The sequence below is a fragment of the Sycon ciliatum genome, chromosome 6 (assembly GCF_964019385.1).
Source record: "Sycon ciliatum chromosome 6, ocSycCili1.1, whole genome shotgun sequence".
Classification (NCBI taxonomy): domain Eukaryota; kingdom Metazoa; phylum Porifera; class Calcarea; order Leucosolenida; family Sycettidae; genus Sycon; species Sycon ciliatum.
The window spans coordinates 354,508-370,717 of NC_088648.1; the positions used below are offsets into that span (position 1 = coordinate 354,508).

General features: G+C 46.8%; 1 long non-coding RNA gene across 1 annotated transcript; it reads left to right on the plus strand.

The window, feature by feature from the left end:
* Positions 1–209: 209 nt before the first annotated feature.
* On the plus strand, positions 210–2,628 carry LOC135819089 (uncharacterized). Its single transcript, XR_010553866.1, has 2 exons — positions 210–370; positions 1,493–2,628. It is a non-coding gene; the product is annotated as an uncharacterized LOC135819089 (long non-coding RNA).
* Positions 2,629–16,210: the final 13,582 nt, after the last annotated feature.

Here is a 16,210-nt window from a genome sequence, read left to right on the forward strand (position 1 = left end):
CGGCTAGCTGCACCTCTAACCCAGTCCTGGGGGGGGGGGGGGGGGGGGGGGTTCTGAGCAGACATGCACTGTGTTGGATGGATGCCTGGCCATCCTCGTAGTAGTTATGCATCAGTCTCCCAACGGTGTGTCTGTGTTGCTGCTGCCGTTGCTGCTGTTGTGGTGGTGGTGGTGGTGGTGGTGGTGGTGGTGGTGGTGGTGGTGTTGTATGCTGGTATGTTGTTGACGTCTGCACCTACAGAAAGACCTTCTCCTAATCCTGGCTGGTAAGCTACCTAGTGTTCGTCATCAGAAGTTCTCCAACAGTAACAAAACCCGCTCTAGTCTGAAAGAGACGAGCGGATTTGGACCAATCACCGACTTCGATGTGGTAAGGCCGTTGTTTGGTTACTGCTGCTGCTGCTGCTGCTGTAGTATTTGTTGTTGTCGTTGCCATTATTGTTGTTTCTGCTGCTGCTGCTGCTGTCGTTGTTGTTGTTGTTGTCGTTGTTGTCGTTGTTGTTGTTGTTGTTGTTGTTGTCAATGCAGCAGGTTGTAACACCTGAGCCCCCCCCCCCACACACACCCGTTTCATTATTCTCTTTCGTTTGGAGATCCGTATCTTTATGTGAGTCTGTGAAAGTATGCAGTTTCCTTGATTCGCAAAGTGTTTGTGCGATGCTGCCCATGTTGAAGATGCTCCGTTCGTCCAGCAAAAGTGACGAGGGAGAGGAGATGAACAACACTGCCCTGACTATGTCCAGCTGTGTGAAACAGAAGTGTATCTCTCTAACACTGCCCTGACTATGTCCAGCTGTGTGAAACAGGAGTGTATCTCTAACACTACCCTGACTATGTCCAGCTGTGTGAAACAGAAGTGTATCTCTCTAACACTGCCCTGACTATGTCCAGCTGTGTGAAACAGAAGTGTATCTCTCTAACACTGCCCTGACTATGTCCAGCTGTGTGAAACAGGAGTGTATCTCTCTAACACTGCCCTGTCTATGTCCAGCTGTGTGAAACAGAAGTGTATCTCTAACACTGCCCTGACTATGTCCAGCTGTGTGAAACAGGAGTGTATCTCTAACACTGCCCTGACTATGTCCAGCTGTGTGAAACAGGAGTGTATCTCTCTAACACTGCCCTGTCTATGTCCAGCTGTGTGAAACAGAAGTGTATCTCTAACACTGCCCTGACTATGTCCAGCTCTGTGAAACAGGAGTGTATCTCTAACACTACCTCTTACCCCCTACAGTCTTGTTTTAGTCACGGCTACCTTTAGCCGTATGAGCCTCTGTTTCAATTTGATTTGCATGCTGTATGCGTGTGCGCTCATGCGTGTGTGTGTGTGTGTGTGTGTGTGTGTGTGTGTGTGTGTGTGTGTGTGTGTGTGTGTGCGTACGTGTGTGTGTGTGCGTACGTGTGTGTGTGTGTGTGAGTGTGTGTGTGTGTGTGCATGCGCGTATCGGTGCATGCGTGCGTGTGTGCGTGTGTTTTACTTGAATCCGCACAGCAACAGTTTGTTCACAAGGAGGTGCGTACGTTGTTCTACGCCCAACCGGGTATGCTGGACACGGGACCAGAAGCATACGTGTATGATGTGTGGCTGCCGGAGTTTGTCATTCGCTACATCATGCTGGTCGAGGCCATGAATTACAAAACTGCCGAAGAATTCTTCTTGTCAATGTGATGCGCATTACGTCATCACCGCCCGCATGATGTCATGCATATGATGTCATCATCACCACACAGTTGCTGCCCCGGTATTGATGTCATCACCGTCATCCATTGCATTGGAGTCATTCATCGTGCGGATGATGACATACCCATACCGTACGTAGTCGTCGTCATTCTTATGGGTAGCCTGGTGTGTAGAACGTTGTTCCCTTGGCAACGGGGTTATAACGACAGCATACCTTACATAACAGGCCTCTGGGTGAGCCCTGCAAAAATATTTTTATCATGAAATACATCATGTCTTTGCTCATCATGTCATTTAGTTAGCTTTCATAAAAATGAGGTGTGTCTTTCCTGTCATCGTCGTCACCGCCATCCGAAGGAGCCCTTGGACTACTTCACATTGGTTGACCATCTAACGAACTACAGTCACTTGTTTTGTTTTGTCAACGGCTTCTTTGACCGAGTGAGAGTCACAGATCATATCACAGCATGAAATACGCATACATCTATCTACATGTATGTTGCCATGGAAATACTCATACATATACCTGTGTGACCATGGCAACATGCCTACATGTACATGCACCCAAATTATTGTCCACACATGCATCACTGTCTTTCGGCTAATATCACGATTGCAAAATTGCACTGGGTACTAAAATACCGATATTTTAGTACTCATTTTGAACCCGACTGAAAGCCCACTTTCTGGTGATGTCTTTCTTGCTCTTTTTTTACTAGTTTTACAAAAAATGTACTTTTAACGCTTTTATGTTACTTTTTATTGTCATCTACGCTACGTCATTGCACTTATCCGAGAGTTTGCTGGCTGTTTCTCCTTTTTTTTACATTTAAAGAAGTGTTCTCTCTTTCTCTCCCTTCTCCGCGTTTCTCTCATAATTGTTGTTTTTTATCATTGGACGTTGGGACGTTGGGTATGAGTGTCACACGGATTATCATCCACATGTCCATGTAAATGGTCGTTGTTTTTATGACGATGAATATGCATTTTAAACTACACACTCATATCACAAGCATAGCAACCACCAATGTACAGGTCGTCCCCCGTTAATACGAGTCCGGTTAGTACATAAACCCCGTTAGTACATAAGAAATCTCAAGTCCCGGACGAAACGTGGTCACTTCCATACAAATTTTGTCGGTTAGTACATAATCCGTTAGTACATAAACCCCGTTAGTACATAACATTTCTCCGTACCCGCATGCCACCTACCTCAATAGTACATAATTTGTTGGTATTTTGGCCTTCCAGTGGAGGCACATCGTGTTCTAGTTTCTACTTGTGGACGCAATTAGCTCAGAAATCAGAGCGCACATCATAAACCGACAAAGCTCTGTTTTTTTTGGAGAGACTATACAGGCGCGGCTGGGCATGTATCATGCAAACTGTAGAATCTTCGCTAACTGTGACCGGTATAACATAATTTTTATGTTATATCGAGGGAATCAAGAATATCTCGCTGCCTAGTCATGGTAGCAAGAAACACTCAGAAAAGTAGAAAAAGTGAAAAATTCTGGTACACAAGTAAGTTATGTACACTTTCGTTTAGTACATAAACCCCGTTAATACATAACATTTGTCAAGTCCCAGAGATTATGTATTAACGAGGGACGACCTGTAGTAGTTTCATGTCCAGAACGTTTTCTTGTCACAATCATCAGTGGAGTGTTGTGACCGTGAAGGGAAATGGGAACCAACCTATTTAAAGGATGTGTACATTCAGAAAAGAGAAAGACATATTTTTCTAGCTTTTGCATTTTCGGACCAGTTTATATTTCAAGGCCAGCCACACTTCTTGTGTCTCGCTGTTGCCGGTGCCGACGAAGAGAAAGCCAAGCACAGTACAGTACATGTACAGACCTTCCGTATGTGTTAACTACTGCACTAGCATAATTACTGGTACATTGCATTGGCTCCCAAGGCTTGTACTGCCACCTCAGAGTTGTCATGTGTTAGGGGGGGGGGGGGGGGGGGCTGCTTTGGACAGCACAAACTTCAAAGGAGTGCTCTATCACCAGATCACCAAGCTGCAGAGAGTGCTCAATGCCATAGACAGAACTTAGAACATAGCAGGCAGTCTGACTCAGTGGAGGTCCTGGAGGATGTTCAGGTTTGTTGTTAGCTCCGAGTTTCATGCCGCAAAGCAATCGTCGCCAAAATCATGATTCATCAGTTGTCTGATGATTACCTCACGGCATGCAACTCGGAATAAGAACCAAAGACGGGCAAAGTACCTGAACGCGTGAACCCCTGATGGTCTGCTGTGTGCAGCTTCAAGAAGTCACCATGGTCACGGATTTGAAACTGTCATACCTATCACGGCCATGCACCCATGCTGTTCTACTTGTATGTAGAACACACACAGCCAGTGGGGCTCTATTTTATTTTCATGTCCAGAAATTGCTATTCACCTCGTAGACTGCCCAAAGCCGGGTATCTCACTTCCACTGACTAATGTCAGTAGTGAGGGTATCACTGGGTGTATCACTTGAGGAGACCAACCGCCTGCACGTGCGGAGGCAGGAGGTTGAGGGGCTTGCGAGTGATCGGCTGTGGCAAGGTTTCACAATACTGCGTGCACCCTGCTGCACATGCACTTGCACTTGCATGGCTTGCAAGCAGTTCCTGGTTTTCTGATGTGTTTTAGGAGTTGCCGGTTCACACTGTAGAATCTACAAAGGTTACGATAATGGCAAATTTTGTTGGTTTAGAGGGCCTGGTGGAGTAATATGCACTATGGTGTTTCTGCTGCTGCCAATGCTGCTGCTGTTGCTACTAAAAGGTGTTGTTAATGAACGCACAAAGCAATGACGATAGGAATGCAAGGAGAGCAAAGAATTCAAAAAGGTGAACAGCAACATTGAATGATGAAAGTGTGAATTGCTACAGCAATGTCTATACATTATGCAATGTTAACGCTGCTGCTAATGCTGCTCCTGGTGCAGTTGCTGCCGCAAATGCTAATGATGAGGATGCCAACGCCGACAACGACGATAATAATGCTTGCTTTGATGGGTGCTGCTTCTGCCTCGGCTGTACCTAGTATGGTTGCTGTAGCTGGCATGGTTGCTGTAGCTGGTATGGTTGCTGTAGCTGGCATAGTTGCTGTAGCTGGTATGGTTGCTGTAGCTGGTATGGTTGCCGTCGCTGGTATGGTTGCTGTAGCTGGCATGGTTGCTGTAGCTGGTATGGTTGCTGTAGCTGGTATGGTTGCTGTAGCTGGTATGGTTGCTGTAGCTGGCATGGTTGCTGTCGCTGGTATGGTTGCTGTAGCTGGTATGGTTTCTGTAGCTGGTATTGTTGCTGTAGCTGGTATGGTTGCTGTCGCTGGTATGGTTGCTGTAGCTGGTATGGTTGTTGTTGCGGTGGTTGGTGATGATGTTGCTGCTGCTGATGTTGCCTGAGCTGTCGCTTTTACTGTTTCCACCGTGGCTATTGCTACAACTGCTGCTGGTGGTGCTGTCTGTGTTGGTTTCGTTATTCACGCATGGTTGAGGTGGAGGCGGTGGTGGTTGTGCTGATGCCGATAAGGTGGTTGTGATAGCCCGCATAGCTAAGCCACTAACACCTGCTAAGCTGTTGGATCAGGTGCTTGGCAAACGCCTGGCAGTCGGTCTTGCCCAGTTTGTACGTGTGTGTCGATGTCCATGCCCTCATCATACGTAGCACCTGGGCACGAGTACAGGAACTGGAGCCGCTGCGTGAGACCACGCGGTAGCCTTCGCGGCCATTGCGATACTTGTATGCCGGATCCAGGACATCGAGCTCCTGCCCACTCGGGTAGCTCTTTCCAAACTCATACAAGAATCCTCGGTAGAGGACGGCCTCGTGTCGAGCCTTCTTATTCCGGAACAGTGCTGGTATCTGCAAGAGCCAGCCAAGCGGAATCTTGGCCATGACAAGGTACACGGCGAAACGATGTGGGCTCTCCCTACGGCATTCATGCATGTAACACCGCATGTGCGTTGAAGCAAGCCGCCCTGCTGGACATCTGTACGACCTGGGAAGACATTTGCTGGTGCCGGTTGCTTGCGCGCAGTAGAATCGCTCAGCGCCGCATGTCTGCGAAGCGTAGCCGTGACCAGAGAAGGAGCGGGTTTGCAGGTCTAGTCCCTGGTCAGTGTGGGCACCTGGTTGAGCCTGACGTACATCAACCAACCGGTCTGAACCATATCGGGTCAACTGTCTTGCGGTAACCGCTGCTCCGAAAGCGATGAGGATCACCACGCCTTGCAGGAAGAATGACTGTAGCCACGCCATGATCAACTTACTACACACAGTCGAAGTGCGCGTAGTATTCGATCTCCAAGTGAATACAGATATCGCCTATAACAGGTTGCAATGTGTTCCAGGCTGCAGACCTTATCTGTATTGGTATAAAGACCTATTACAGTAACGTCCGATGATCTCTCCGATTTCTCTCTCTCCGCTCCTACATGTAGATCCTGCGAATTTATTTTGCAGTTGTAGGAACGTCGAAGAACTGAATATCAGAGAGCTTGACTGACTTAAAGCCCAGTAAATAGTTGGTCTCTCGGCCCCAGCGAGTGCGCTACTCGGCTGTGCTGCCTTCTCGCTTCAGCTTCTTGCCGGGTGATCTCGGGCATGGCGATCGATACGGCGTGCGAAGTCACCGACTTACTTCCGTGTGAACCAAATAAAAAACGCGCAAGCTGAAAACACCTTTGCTACAGCAGTAGTCGCGCGTGTTTACCATTCTCTTATTGTGCATGTACCGGAACCGTTTGATTCAGGGCACTGGTACAGATCTACTAGTAGTAGTACTAGTACTAATAAATCTACACGGACAGGTAGATCTCCCAGTACATGACTGATTGTATTTGTCACACAGTAACACTCTTCGTATTCACATAGGGTATACCTACTAGTACCCAGTGTAAGATTGCCCTAGCCTAGACCTGTGCAGATTGCCCTAGCCTAGACCTGTGCAGATTGCCCTAGCCTAGACCTGTGCAGATTGCCCTAGCCTAGACCTGTGCAGATTGCCCTAGCCTAGACCTGTGCAGATTGCCCTAGCCTAGACCTGTGCAGATTGCCCTAGCCTAGACCTGTGCAGATTGCCCTAGCCTAGACCTGTGCAGATTGCCCTAGCCTAGACCTAGACCTGTGGAGATTGCCCTAGCCTAGACCTGTGCAGATTGCCCTAGCCTAGACATGTGCAGATTGCCCTAGCCTAGACCTGTGCAGATTGCCCTAGCCTAGACCTGTGCAGATTGCCCTAGCCTAGACCTGTGGAGATTGCCCTAGCCTAGACCTGTGCAGATTGCCCTAGCCTAGACCTGTGCAGATTGCCCTAGCCTAGACCTGTGGAGATTGCCCTATTCCTAGACCTGTGCAGATTGCCCTAGCCTAGACCTGTGCAGATTGCCCTTGCCTAGTCCTAGACCTGTGCAGATTGCCCTTGCCTAGTCCTAGACCTGTGCAGATTGCCCTTGCCTAGTCCTAGACCTGTGGAGATTGCCCTTGCCTAGTCCTAGACCTGTGGAGATTGCCCTTGCCTAGTCCTAGACCTGTGGAGATTGCCCTATTCCAAATTTAATAATACATGTACTACATGTACTCAATCTGCGGACAGCATGCTGTTTCGTTCTTTGTGAACTCATCAGCGCAGCACAGAGAAAATGAGGCCGAACCTGACAGCAATGAAATAAAATTTCCAAAGCCAGATCTAAACCAGGCATGTAATAATATTCACTGGTTTGAGGTAAAGACACTCGTACCGGTAATAATATTGTGGCCCAGGGGGCCAGCGGGGAGGGGGGGGGGGGGGGAGACTAAGGTCGTGAACTTATGCACTTATGTACTCTTGACGAGTGTAGTTACGAGAGTGAGAAGATGCCTGTTTGTTGGAATGTGACAAGGATGGTCAGTGCAAATCAGTTCTTGTCAGACTGGGTAGCTATACTAGCCTATAGAGCATAGAGGTGACCACGCTACAGTGCAGTGCTTGGTGTACTGGCGTCTGGAGCGGTGCCTGGTGTTGGAGCTGTTGTTGTTGTTGTTGTTCTTTTCATTTGAATTCGCAATACCAAACGGGCAATAAGCCCAATTACATGGAAGCGAATAAAAGAATGCTAAGAATGAGGCATTTTGGTGAATATTATTTCAAGTGGAAATACTGATCCCGGGAGGTACTACAAATACATGTACAAGTAGGTACAATGAAAATCTGAAGAGGCAATGATACTGTCGTTTACCATGCTGCAAGAAGCTACATGTAGAAGGAAAAACAACAAGAAAGACGTTGAATCTCCTAGGAGCTTGAGGAGTTCATTGGCCTTGTTGCAATGTGGTGAAGTGAAAAATTCAAAATTAGTGTCTTTCCAGAAAATGTGGAGATCTTTTTACGTCCTGCGTGCATGGTAGTGGAGATTGCCCACTGACTGTCCGCTTCCAGTGCATGGTTCAGAAAGGTCGTTAGTTTTCTTGTCACCTCGCTCAGCTCGCTCCGTGTGTAGTGACACGTCGAGTCTACCCGTATGTACCGGCATAATGTATGATTGTACTGTAGCGGACATGTACTACATGTAGACCTACAAGTACAACTTACAAGACTTAGTCTACATCCACACAGAGACACAGAGACCATAATTCAAAACGTCCAGGTCATTATGACCTTGCCTGGCGCCCGGTGGCAAAGCAAGACTATCACGCTAGCCCATACTAGGCATAGCATTGGGCGCACTTCTCACCAGGGATTCTTGAAAGCCTGTTCCCAACTTACCACTCCCTACAAAGTAAGTAAGTTATAGCCAGCGCTTCTCACCTTTCACACCCTGGTCTGAACCCCAAGCCATCATTCAAGGCACCATGTCTACCATCACCAGGATCACACTACACAATCCGTACCACTGCCAGGGCCCAGGGAGCAGTCACAGCATGCAGTGTGGTGGACTATCATCACACCTACCTGCTCAGACTGAGCTAGCGCAGAGTAGCATGCAGTGAGTGCGTTCGATTACACACTTGAATCGATTCATGAATCCATTCGTATCCATTCAAGTCGTTCGATTTCAAGTCAGGAGCCCTGGAATCGATTCGGAATCCATTCCCTCTATTCACATGGGGTGATGTGAATAGCGCGAATCGATTCATGAATCGATTCGTGAATCGATTCGCGTGCATAATCGAACGCACTCAGTGCGGGACATGGCGAAGGCGGCCAGGCCGGCCAGCCAAGACCACTGTCCAGGGTGTGACCGTGTCGTGAAAACCAGCCAGTTTCACGACACCCTGTTCTGAACAAAAGCAATTCGTACACTGGCCAACACTCTCCTGTGTTTCTTCCATTCCTTCAGCCAGTGAATACTCTCATTTAGCTCGGGCGTTTGGTGGAAGGACGCACGGTACAACTCTTTCCTGATGCACAGCGTTTGCCGAAGCTTCTTCCTCCTTCCTCCCTCTTGGTTTGTTTTTGTGAGAGCTGTGTCATGAGTATGCAGGCATAGGTAGGGACAAACACCGCCACGGCATGCTATTCTTGGTGTGTTTCCATGCTAGTCACCATGGGGTCGTTCCTCAACCGTCATCCGCAGGCCTTGCTACGTCAGGCTCACCAGCAACTCACTGGGATTAGCAGCGCACAAGTAAGGTTCCTATTTCCCTTTCTTCTCTAGGTTAACTATGAATGGGGGCCTGTGCTGTTGTGCTGTTGCTCTCGCTTCTCTCGCATGCATTGTTATCTCATTTCAAGTCGGGTCCGGTCTTTAGCTTCAGTCGAAAGTCGAAACATTTGTTGCCACCATGTGAGCGAAAGAAAGTGCTCATTTTTCCCAGGCAAAGGCGAGGCCTTGACGTTTCCGGTTACTATTGTAGTATGCGCTTCACGCACGTCCGTGAAAAAGAGCTTCCTGTGCTCGTTCGTGTGTTGTTTCCCTCCGCAAGGGGTTGGTTGGCTAGTTGTGGGATTTGGTGCTGTGAGGGGCACAGATATGCTATGCACAGGACGGCGGGAGTTTAGAGAAAGGTGAAGTCTATGGACCGAGACACCTGTAGTTTCCTGGTCTGGGTAGGCTTGAGTGGAGCTTGGCTTTGCTTGGGACAGTACAGGTGAAATCCTGATAATTCGAACCTCAAGATGCCAGGAAAAACTTCTAATTACCCGGATATTCTAATTATCCAAACATGAACCGACAACACAATGGGCGCTTTCGATTACACGCATTTCGGTCAATTCTAGAATTAGTTATTGTTGATGCACAGTTCGATTACACAAAAAGTGACAAATTCCGTACGTGTGAAGGTGGGATAAGAGAATTTGTGTAAGCCTGGGTACTTTCGTGGGCTTATCTAGCGTTAGCAGCCTTCTACATACCGAGAGTGCAGTGGCAGGTTCCATGTGATCGGTGCAAGGTTGGCTGGGTAGTTGGTAAACTGTGAATAGGCCAGTCGGGGTGGATGTTTGCAGGGGAAGTTTGGATATATAGTGGGGGGGGGGGGGGGGGGGGTATGGTGGATGTATGGGCTTGTTTGGGGTGGCGAAGGGCAGTCTTATCTGGTGTGAGACTGGATAGTACCAGCAGTGGCATACCAGTGTGTTACTGCTGCAGGATTATGATTAGTATGGTGTGTCACGGCGGGTGGCGTTCTTATCCTCTCCTTCAGATAAAACAGTCATAATGAATTATGTACCAATGCCCCAGTTTAGAAAATGTATGTATGCATGCACAGTGCATACAGGCAGAGATTGTATACTTGCCTGCTGAATCATTGCAATGCAAGCCCCGGCGAACTACAAGATTGTCATCATGATCTGCAAAATAGGTGATGACGTCATTGCTAAGCTAATATCCTGCGGTCTTTGCCGACACTCGGCTTCTAGTGTTCCTAACCATTGACACAGAGACACGTCAGCAATTAGGCTTCCGCGGAATATGCTCGTAATATGCTCGTATTTTTACCGATAATTCCTTTGAGCATTGCTCAAAATTTCGACCGATTTTTCTCGTAATTTCACCAATAATTCTCACAATAATGCTTTTTTTCTTATCTTTTTATTATTTAAACAATCGACGAGGAGACAATAGTCATAAAATGGCAATAAATAAGATAAATTGTGCACTCATAACAACAGCAAAAATGAAGAAAGTCAAGTTCCATAACGTTTTCTTGTGACTGTCATCAGTGGAACGCCGTCACCTAAAAATGTAATAACTTAAACACACACTTATATACATGTAGTTAAAGGGGAAGTATACCCTAAAATCAAATTTTCACCAGTTGTAGTCTTCGGGGTGCTGAGTCGAATGGTCTTGGTCCGAGGAAGCTGAGACGCTCCCTTCCTACTTGAATCCCAATCGAACTCGCGCACTTCCACCGAAACTGGGTGACTGCGCCCTACTAGATGGGGATTTGTATGCAAAATGTCACTAAAAGCGCCATTTCGTTCTTATAAAAGCACGGATGACCGCGATTGGCCCATATGTTGTAGTCTTTTGGACGCTGAGTCGACTGGTTTTGGTTCGAAAAGGCTGCGATGCAGCGTTCCTCCTTTATTCCCAATCGAACATGGTTGAACAAGCGGTCACGTGCTCCTGCGTACACCAGTCAGCTGGTCACCGTGCCTGCAGGGTACAACTTACTAGCCTGTTTGACCTTTTTTGGGTGCAGTCCTGTCACTCGAGTTGAACTCGAGTTGAACCTTGGTGTGAAAGTTGTCGCCTGCTGGCGCGGTGACCAGGTGATTTGGGCACCCAGGAGCACGTGACCGCTTGTTCAACCATGTTCGATTGGGAATAAAGGAGGAACGCTGCATCGCAGCCTTTTCGGACCAAAACCAGTCGACTCAGCGTCCAAAAGACTACAACATATGGGCCAATCGCGGTCATCCGTGCTTTTATAAGAACGAAATGGCGCTTTTAGTGACATTTTGCATACAAATCCCCATCTAGTAGGGCGCAGTCACCCAGTTTCGGTGGAAGTGCGCGAGTTCGATTGGGATTCAAGTAGGAAGGGAGCGTCGCAGCTTCCTCGGACCAAGACCATTCGACTCAGCACCCAGAAGACTACAACTGGTGAAATTTTGATTTTAGGGTATACTTCCCCTTTAATATGGTTTCAGCTTTTTGTACTTGTTAGCTGCTGTATTTCTACCTGAAACCATATTAGCTACATGTATAATTATAAGTGTGTGTTTTAGTTATTACCTTTTTATGTGACGGCGTTCCACTGATGACAGTCACAAGAAAACGTTATGGAACTTGACTTTCTTCATTTTTGCTGTTGTTATGAGTGCACAATTTATCTTATTTATTGCCTTTTATTATTATTATTATTAATAGACACAATCTCATAGCATGTGACAAGCATAGCTAATGCAGGGACAGAATCCCTGAGACAAGGGCGTTGAGCCAGCCACGGCAAAAGTAAGCTAGGAAAACAAAGCAAAATAATATGAATTAAAGCAGAAAATGAATGGAAAATTACAAAGAAAAACGATTAACGGAAGTGAGCACTATCAAAATTCGTGCATCACCCAGGTAATCGAGAATGTTCTTCGATGATAATTATTGCGTCTAGTTCAGTTGTGATAGTAGATCTTTAAACTGACCAATAGAAGAACAAGTTTTCAGACCGTATGGTAATGATAGCCAATGAGAGTAGCCGGAAAACAAAGGGGACTTTAGATACTGGGCTGACTTAACAAGAGGCAGGATGAGCGCGTTACGGGTTGAGCTTGTCGAAAACCAATTGTACTTCATCATGTGTGAAGGGGTTTTATGAAGAAATATTTTATGAACCAGTGTACAGAGATGGTGCTTATGACGAACAGAGAGAGGAGAGGTGTGTGCAAGTCGATAAAGGGCATCCGAAGGAAAACATCGATCCTTGTTGTAAAGAATTTTAAGTATAAATCTATGGTGGACTTCTAATTGGTTCAGAGTTGTGTCAGAAAGGCCACACCAAGCGGTATCGCAATAGTCGAATATAGGGAGAATATAGCACTGATAAAATAATAGTTTACACTGGATGGGCAAATGAGTGCAATGTGGTTGTAGTACCCCTAATGCTGAACTGGTTCGCTTGCATACACAGTTGACATGTGCAGCCCAAGAGAGTTTGCAGTCAAATTTTTGCAGATACCGTACCGGGTACGGGTATTATTGCCCTTTCTACGGGCAAAAAATTACGGCTCGCGTGAGACTCAGCAAACAACTGCAGGATCACAAGCTTTTTGGTACAAATCGGGGTGTTACAAATGAAAAAAATGAAAAAGGGGGGCATTGCTCAAATTTTACCGATTATTCCACAAAAATTGACAATAATTCTCGTTTTAAAATCACACCGATAATTCCCGAAATTATGCCGGCATTTTCCGCGGAAGCCTATCTCTTAATTTGCTGGCCAAAAATCCAATATATAGGATTTGAAAATGTGTGCCTTTTATGCCGTTGTTATTGGTCATCACGACCAATAACAGTGGCATAATGGTTTTCATGGTAGTTGTAAATATGTTTGAGGCATGGTTGATTACATTTAAGATTCATAGGGTGATAATATTTCTGATGAATACCCATTTTCAGCAATAATTGGAAATTTGAGCATAATTGTTCAGCTGCTGTCATGGAAAGGACTGAAGCAGTGAATGTGCAGAAGAACATTGCAGGTGTGGCACAGGGTGGTTTCATGACGACATATCGCACATGCCGTCATGAAACTACCAGTTTTAAGGATAAAACAAGGTCCAATAAAATCTCAAATCCTATATATAGGATTCGAAAAATAGGGCACAGGCCTTAGTAATACTGGGCAAGGAGATGAGCCTGAGATGTTACTGTTTGAAAAAATTATCTTATTCAACTCTCGATATCTACTAAGACCTAGCAAGGAAGAATTGGTCATATACGTTTTGCTATTCTCATGCCACACCCATTTTGAGTTGAAAAATATGACCAAAATCCTACAAGTATATAGGATTTAGCAAATTAAGAGATCAGCAATACACGGCTGGGACACGCTATCAGTACACGGCTGGAACACGCTATCAGTACACGGCCGGGACAGCCGACACGCTATCAGTACACGGCCGGGACACGCTAGCAGCACACGGCTGGGACACGCTAGCAGCACACGGCTGGGACACGCTAGCAGCACACGGCTGGGACACGCTAGCAGCACACGGCTGGGACACGCTAGCAGCACACGGCTGGGACACGCTAGCAGCACACGGCTGGGACACGCTAGCAGCACACAGCTGGGACACGCTAGCAGCACCATGGCTGGGACACGCTAGCAGCACCATGGCTGGGATACGCTAGCAGCACCATGGCTGGGATACGCTAGCAGCACCATGGCTGGGATACGCTAGCAGCACCATGGCTGGGATACGCTAGCAGCACCATGGCTGGGATACGCTAGCAGCACCATGGCCATGGCAGAAGTGGACCACTTGGTACAACACGTAAAAGCGCCGGTTCGGTGACCTGCGTGTGTGTTTCATTTCCACATTATAGCATAGACATTGACAATGGGCATGTGTGTGTGTGTGTGCGTGCGCGCGTGTGTGTGCGCGTGTGTGTGTGTGTGTGTGCGTGTGCGTGCGTACATACGTACATGCGCGCACGTGTGTGTGTGTGTGTGTGTGTGTGTGTGTGTGTGTGTGTGTGTGTGTGTGTGTGTCCCATATGGTGCAGTGGTATGTGCAGCGATTTCCAATCGATAGGCTGCGGGTTCGATTCCCGACGATTATGGTCACACACGTCTTTCTTCTCTTTCTCAGACTCTTCCTGACTTTTCTTTCATTCTCCTGGGTGGTTACCAACAGCCAGTGCATGCCGGAGTATGTGGTGTGATGTGTGTGTGGGAAAAAAAGAAAAAAAAGAAAAAAGAAAAAGACCAAAAATAGGGATTCACTGGCCAGAAAAAGTCACTTCAAATAGCTGTATGGTGTAGACCAGGCTGAATAGTGACGGTCAATTCTTCAGCCTTGCAAGCTGTTGAATGGTGCAATCCCAGCACAAGTTGCTATGGCTTCTGCCGTAGCATTGCTATCATCGCCTCCAGCGATGGGCGTCAAAGGTCAAGGTCAAAGGTGTGTGTGTGTGTGTGTGTGTGTGTATCCATTTGGTGCAGTGGTAGGTGCAGTGATTTCCGATCGAGAGGTTGCGGGTTCGATTCCCGACGATGAAGGTCACACGCATCTTTCTTCTCTTTCTCAGACTCCTCCTGACTTTTCTTTCATTCTCCTGGGTGGTTACCAACAGCCAGTGCATGCCAGAGTATGAAAAAGCCACTTTATAGCTGTGTGGTGTAGACCAGGCTGAATAGTGGCGGTCAGTTCTTCAGCCTTGCAAGCTGTTGAATGGCGCAATCCCAGCACAAGTTTCAATTGCTTCTGCTGTAGCATCGCTATCATCGCCCCCGGCGATGGCGTCAAATGGTCAAATGGTCCAATGGTGTGTGTATGCCCACGTGTGCATGTGTGTGTTGTTTAAGGCCACGCAGAATTGATTCCCTGCCATGGGCGACCTGACTCGGCTACAGTATGGTGATGGTCGATCTTTGTTAGATCTACAGCCAGCCGGCATGCGAAGGTATGCACCATATTTGCAGAGTCTAAGCCACCCCCCTCCCTTTTCGTGCCAACATTTGTATTTTTGTTGACATTGGTTATAGCATGTCAGACTTTTGAATTTTTGGCAACCTAAATATATTATGGGTATCGGCACATCAAGACGTTACAAATGAAAAAAAACAGTTTCAACTTTAAAATGAAAAAGCACGCCTGAAGTTCTGGCAAAAGTTTCCTAGTTTGGCCTTCACTCTGAACTGACACGTAGAAGCCGCAAAGTTCGTGCTATTGCAATGATGGATTTCACTACGTGAAAATTCGCCTGAATGACACCTTATCACTCATTGTATGCATGAACGCTGGAGCACTGGTTTATTTGCATCCAGTGTTCGGAGCTTAGCCGCAGGAGCGATTTTGAGTTTCTGTCCATCAACTATAAAATTAATAACGTTACTTGTCCCCCGTGAACTCCGCGGCAGAATATCAGAAATTCCGTGCAGAATTCTGCGGCTGAAAACAGTAAATTCTGCGCTAATTCTGCAAATCCTTCCAAATTCTGTGGCATTTCTGCATGGGAAATGAGCTTAAAAACAGATTGAATTTCCACAGACCACCGAATGTTGTTGTCCCTATAAATTCTGAACCGAATTTATTCGAAATCCTGGTCCAAAAAAATTGAAAGGTCCAAAATGTACCGTGCAAGTTGATTTTGAAAGTCACAAGCGGGTTGGTTTGGCTGTGAAATGCAGCAAACGCCTCCAGTTTTTCTCTCTTTTCTGCAATATTCCGCGGGATTTTCTGAATTCTGCGGACACTACTGGATTCTGCGGAAATTCTGCAATCCGCGGATCGCGGAATTCACGGGGGACAGAATAACACAAACCCGTCACTCCCCGGCCAAGTCTGAGTTCGTCAAAAACAAAATAGTGGAGCAGCACCCAGATTCTATAGCATCTTATCACTGCAAGGAGATCTGACAATCTCGCTAATATTATTTT